Source organism: Carassius auratus, chromosome 35 (assembly GCF_003368295.1).
Source record: "Carassius auratus strain Wakin chromosome 35, ASM336829v1, whole genome shotgun sequence".
Taxonomy (NCBI): Eukaryota; Metazoa; Chordata; class Actinopteri; order Cypriniformes; family Cyprinidae; genus Carassius; species Carassius auratus.
In genome coordinates, this window is record NC_039277.1 from 16,018,372 (window position 1) to 16,024,784 (window position 6,413).

Sequence of the window (6,413 nt, forward strand, 5' to 3'; positions counted from 1 at the left end):
AACTTTATTAGCAGTAATACTGTTGACAGTGATGGAAACAGCCTCACAACCAAGAATTCATAATTTGTTTTGATTTAAACACACATCATAATAATAATAAAAGTATATATAGTGAATTTATTTATGATCATTTCACTCTTTGTAAAGATTTTTTTTCATGGATTTTCTGAATCTATATATATATATATATATATATATATATATATATATATATATATATATATATATATATATATATATATATATATATATATATATATATATATATATATATATATAAAATGCATTTGAAAAGTAGGAAAATTCAATGATGAAGGCAAACATGTTTTAATGTGACCTTAATATAACAGATGAAACAATGAAATCTGCTAGTTTGAACAGATTATAAACTAAGAATTACGAGATATAATTTTCTAATTAATTTTCTTACAATTCCAAGTTTTACATATTCACAAACTCATTTCTAAAATCAAGAAGTGTATGATGGTCACAGACTCTTTTTTAGCTTATATCATGTTTGATATTTTCAGCTGATTTTAGAACAAATTGTTTTCATTCGTCACACATCTTCTAGCAAACAAGGCGCATGAGTTTGTTATGATCTGCACAACTTTAAAGTCTGGTAGAGTGTGCTCCTCAGTCCTTTAGTGTATGATGGCCCGTTTTTCCCCTGTGACTGTTACATAGTCAGTAAGCGTGTGATGTGCAGTGTTTTAAAATCTGTTTCGATTTTAAGTCATGTAGTGTTTTCCAGCCTTTAGGTGACATCACATTGGTTTATTTAATTATTTTTTCACAGAATTAATATTACAATTATATATTTAGTTTTTCTTCTGTGGCACCACAATATTTTTTATTTACATTAAATCTCACAATTCTGACTTTTTCTCATAATTTTGACAGATTGCACAGGTTTTCTAGAGTTTTACAGATCTAAACTGAGAGCAGATTTTACTGTCTCACAATTCTGACAATTCTTTTAGATATAAATTTAGAATTGTGAGAGAGAAAAAAAGAGTTTGAGAGTTGTGAGATTAAAACTTGCATTTACATTTATTTATTATTATTTTTTACCCTGTGGCAGAAATAAGCTTCCATATTTTCAAACATGCAACAATACAGATATAATGTGTGACAAATTATCTACTCATCAAAATACTACTTGTAACATTTGGTGGTTTTCTGTCCCATGGATGGAGGTAGTAGTTTTTAACAGGGCATAGGAGCAGGCGGCAGAGCCCTGTTATTGAGGGGGGGGGGGGGGGGGGGTAGACGACAAACTTGCTGAAAGTTCTCAAGGAATCATTTCTATTTCACACTTCACTTGGCTGCTGATTTGAGATTGTGTGTTAGCATAACAAAGCTGCAGAGCCTGTGAACTTGGGGGACCTTTCGACCCCGCCGCTCTGGTGGTGAATAGGCTTTGGCTCTGCCAATAGAGCCCCTCCCTACCTCTCCTGTTCGTGGCTAAATTGTTAATCAGGGTAATTTAATATAGTTTTCAATATGCCTCATCTCTCTTTGGGAGGGTATTCACAGTTTCCCTCTCCGCCCCAGCTGAAAAACACCCCGTTCTTTCATGCAGCCCCAGACAGGCAGCTGCAGTCTGGTCTCCTCTGCGAGCTGAAGTGAGCTGGTATCATGCATTGCTCCGGTGAAGTGGGGAGCGAGTTGAGGTGGACGTGAATGTGGAAACCTCTTAGCCTTGTCTGACTCTAAGAATGGGGGAGAGACTCTAGTGGGGTTTGAGACCGTGGCGGGACAATAGTCTGTCTCGCAGACAGCCCGTCCCTCCCACTGTCCATTGAGATGTCCAAATTTAACGTTCCCTGGATATGTTAAGCCATAGTTTAGCTTCCCCCATAGCTCATGGAAAAATATGAAATTTGTTGTAGTTTTTTTTAAGATAAATTATATACTCTTGCCAATTTAGCATTGAAATATATGTGTTTTTATTTTGCTTTCAAAAAGTTAAAACACATCTTCATATGGAAACTCTCTTTTAGGTATTTTAAAAACTGAATGTGTTTATTTAAATATTTTAAGACCCTATGAAATCAAAATTACAGTTTAGTACAAGCCTTTTTTAAGGCAATTTGAAGTAAACTTGTAGCTGACATGCATATCTACTTACTCTTTAGGGGAAATGTCTTGTCTGTAGGGGCATATACATATTTGTCCCAATAAAATGCTTTAGAATGAGTATGACACCTCTTCTATATTTATTGCGACTTTATAGCAAATCAAGGTTTGTTGGTGTGGTTTCAGCTATATTTCTTTGGTTTTGCCAGGATGTGATAATTGATGCATTTTATATATATATATATAATATTACTATTATTATATATATATATATAAAATACTACTATTTGGAACATTTCTTGAACCTTTTTTCAAACCTGCGGTGTGATTGTTCAGTGTTAATATAGATTGGGTTTAATGATGATTTCAATAGCCTATCAGCCTAAATTTGCTAACATTTGTACAGTTCATAGTCAGATTTTACACCAAGCTGTTATAAATAAGCTATTTCATTTGGACTTTTCCTGAAAGCAAACAAATATGGTTCAATTTTAGCCAGATTAACTTGTTTAAAAATATACTTATTGCAGTAATGCAGAAAGACAAAACATGCACATATTTCTCCTTAGATGACTGATGTGCTGCCCACTGCTGGCTTCTCCATTTATAAGAGCTAATTACTGGAGGTACAGTGTTAACTTCTGCTGCTTATTTGGATATTATTGGCTTGTTTAGAGTTTAATGATATTCAATATAAGCTCTGCATACAGAAACACTGCACAGTCTTTATGAAGAGACATGGTGGTTCTCCTCACCTCCAGGCTGTGGAGAAGACTGTGAATCAAGCTAATTCATTTCAGCGACACCTCGTCTAACAAGGGCCTCCTGAGAGGATGAGAGGAGGCTGTTAACATGAGGACCAGCGTCCACTCACAACAACACATACTGACCAGACACTAGAGCTCTCATTTCAATGATGCTGATATTGGCTAATCATTAATAATGGTGTGTTAATTATGTATTTTTTTTTTTCATTTTAATGGTAATATATTGAATAGCTTTCAGTGGTTTTCCAACATATTTAAATAAGAATGAAGACCCCCACCATAACAAAGTCATGTTTCTAAAAGTTTATTGTAAATGATTATTTTATTTGCTGCACAATTTCAAATTCATTTTTGAAGCTTCGAAAGCCCCAAAAATGTTTAGTAGATATATTAGTTTAAATGTTTTCTCTTCTGACAAAATAGAATCAATGGAATAAATATAAAAATTTTCACCCAATCAAACACTCTCTAGAATGCTTATGCCCCTCCCACTAAAATAACCTCCATATGATTAGCAAAACAAAGCAGCAAAAGATGATTTTACCTGCTAATTATCCAAACTAAAGGCTTTCGTTTCTTTCAGTTTCCTTAGGTATTGTAACATATCGTGAAGTATGAAAGCTATATTAATATCCTTGATTAATGCAAACTGCATGCTCTTATGATCTGTAACATTTGGGCTGTTGGGATGAAAGATTAACACACACACCTGAAAAGAAAGAAACTTGAACATATTTTGATCAACTATAAGTGTTTATTTAAAAATCTGTAAATCTTTATGTATCCTCATAAAAATACATACATATGTAAAACATTAAATATAGGCATATGCATTATGTTAAATACACATTTCTCCAATTCCTCCAAACCTTTCATTTCTAAAAGGAAAATTGCACGTGAAGATATACAGTATATATCTATATATATATATATATATATATATATATATATATATATATATATATATATATCTATATATATATATATATATATATACAAGTTTTCTAAATGTTCATGTGTTCAGTCATAAATATTTATACATACATACATACATATATAGTACATATAAACACACACACACACACACACACACACACACATTTATATAGGCAAATTTGATTTATATGATATATTTTACCCTTTGATTGAATCATCTTAGCCATCTTCGTATGATGATATGTGAACTATGGTTGATGTTACTTTCATCATCACTGATGTGAAATAAAAGTATCCAGATCATATGCTTCCCATGATTCCTCTAGCATCCTTCATTTGTCTGCCGACCCTAAAAAGACAAAAAATAATGCACTATAAATGTAGAGTAACATACAACATACGAACAGTTTCAGAGTCAAAGTACATGCATCTGATTTTTGTTGACATTGTTCTGCATGAGTTGGCTCTTAAAGACTGTATGAGGTTAAATCCATGTAAATGATGTACACATGGTGATTAGTTCAGGAGGAAGTTTGGAAGAGGAAACTGAATTCCTGATGTACTGCTATCCACTTCCACAGAAGACAAATACGAGCTTGACAGATCAGCAGAAACTCATTTTCTAACACCATTCTTTTGCATTGGTCCTATTTTTTTCTATTCTGAAAAATTGTGTCCATTTGGCCTTTGGCTATGGTGAACTTGCTATGTTCACCCATTACTTTAGACGTGGGAATGAGATGCGGAGATGAGATGAGATTTCTGAGTGAAATTAAACCATCATTGATCATGATGAGGGAAAGCGATCGCTTTTAATTCTTACTTTAATTACGGTCAGGATATAAATGTAACAATGTAGGCCTACTGTGCTTTATCATTTCAGGGGATCCTGTGTGCTGTCAGGTGTATGAGGCATCAGAGAAATATATTGCTCAGCCAAAGCCAACATGAGAAACTTTTAAAGGACCAAATACTATTTTAAGGGTTATGAATCTGAAAGTGTGTGTGCTCACAGAAGGAGTCAGTCTTGTTAACACATCGTGAGTTCACACCTAACCACCACTATCCTTTCAGTGTGTGTGTGCAAGAGCAAGACACACAAATGTATTTGATGCAGTTGAGTCACAAATATCTCATAAATGTTCTGAATACGAAGGGCTTATGGCCTCTTGATTCCTCTCAGATCATTGCATACTTGTCTGACTCATAACTTGACACCAAAAACAGTTAACGTTATCTTTTTAGAGACATATCTGAAATGTTTATTCCTATTAATAGTCTTAATTTAGAAAAAGTGAGATATGAGGAAATTTTATAAAAGTCAAAATATTCATTTTATGTTGCAATGAGATTAATAGTTTATTACATAAATGATTATATAAATTCACCCTAAATAATCAAGTGTTAGTTAAGTATCATTGTGATACTGTTATAGTTTTTATTAATATTTTGAATCCGTTTTTATTTTTATATTTTCCATTTTCATTTTAGCTTTAGTTACATTTTTTTGTAATTTGGCTGTGTTTTACTCATTTCAAGTTTTAGTTATTTTAATACATCAAGTTAAAGTAAATTAAAATGAGAAATGGTGGAGAAATTTTATTTCAAGTAACAAAACTGTTTTTAATGGTTATAACTATTTAACTATAATAACCCTGATAATAAACAAAATGTATTAATAATATATAAATATTCTTGATTTCTCTTATAATAAAAAAAAATATAGTTTTAGTGTGTTGTTTTATAGCCTTTTTGATGTATGCATTTAAGTGATCAGACATCAATTTGTGTTTTATTTCTCTGTTATTCTTCTAAATCCTCTGTGTGTGTCTGCTTCTCTTCTACACAACCCTGACACTGTAAGACTTATTTAATGTATCAATTATTCTTATGCTAATTAGGATACAGTTTCCCAAGGTTAGCATCACAGATGGCAACAAAACCTCACATGCATCTCTTCTTCTTTTACTCTCTGTCAAACTGTCTCAGAAAGCCTGTAAGAACTAAGCAACAATATTTGCATACGTTTGTCCTCTCTAATCCAGCATATCGCATACAACCCTGGTGTAGTGTAACATCACCACCCCCTCCGATGGCACACACACTCACACACATAACAAAACACACACACTTGCCTTTCTTTTCATTGTGCTTTGCTAGGTTATGTCATTTTCTCAAGCCTGAATCCTCCATACAGCAGTCAAAACTGAGGCAGCTTGAGAAAGTGATGTCATAATTGATGTTTATCTCTCGGCTAATGCCAAGCGCCAGCCGTGAGGAAGTGTTGCCATAAAACTCAGAGAATAATGCAATCAAATATTTTAAATCAAATATTTAACAAATAAAGCTGGATGAATTTATATGACTATACATTTATTAAAACATAAATAAATAAACATTTACTTAAAATTATATATAGCTATATATAAAACCTATATCATAACTAATATAATCATATATTAAAACAGAACAGAAATGTTATAAACTATATACTGAACCTTTCCGGTCCTATTATTAAGGATTTTGTTTCATTAAAAATCTATAAAACTGTAATATATATATATATATATATATATATATATATATATATATATATATATATATATATATATATATATATATATATAT

The 6,413-nt window shown here is 32.1% G+C and overlaps 1 long non-coding RNA gene across 1 annotated transcript in view; it reads right to left on the reverse strand.

Annotated features, from left to right (window-relative positions):
• Nucleotides 1–3,871: 3,871 nt before the first annotated feature.
• Nucleotides 3,872–6,413, reverse strand: part of LOC113054617 (uncharacterized) — a 21,720-nt gene continuing 19,178 nt past the window's right edge. The window contains exon 3 of the long non-coding RNA XR_003277405.1: nucleotides 3,872–4,134. This is a non-coding gene — a long non-coding RNA (uncharacterized LOC113054617). The remainder of the gene's footprint in view (nucleotides 4,135–6,413) is intronic.